Here is a 440-nt window from a genome sequence, read left to right on the forward strand (position 1 = left end):
CATAGTAGTTTGGTTTTTTAAAATAGCGTTTAACTATGTACAAGGGACATTGTCTCAGCTTAGAAAAGCCACTGAAAGAAAATATTGCCATAAAACTACAGAAACCACAAACATGATCATGTGAAAGGAAGTGTTACTAGAATGTGAGTTGGTCAGTTCTTGACCTCAACAAAATCTACTCAAGATAATTTAGACCTACAGGGTTTATTAAGGTATATAGGTAGCTCAAAGAATAATTGCCCGATCTTCCAGAAATATATCCCTAAACCACACTATAGAACCGGGCCATCAAATTGCTGTTGCCTGTCCTGTGATCAGGAAACTGCTGAATGAGGCTGTCGTCTAGGACTCTAGAACTCTAGGTCTCTAGGACTGTCCACCTCTGCCACATTCCGTGTGAGCACATCTGCTTCCCTTCCCACGTAATGCAGCTCCAAATT

This window comes from Neomonachus schauinslandi, chromosome 2 (assembly GCF_002201575.2).
Source record: "Neomonachus schauinslandi chromosome 2, ASM220157v2, whole genome shotgun sequence".
NCBI lineage: Eukaryota > Metazoa > Chordata > Mammalia > Carnivora > Phocidae > Neomonachus > Neomonachus schauinslandi.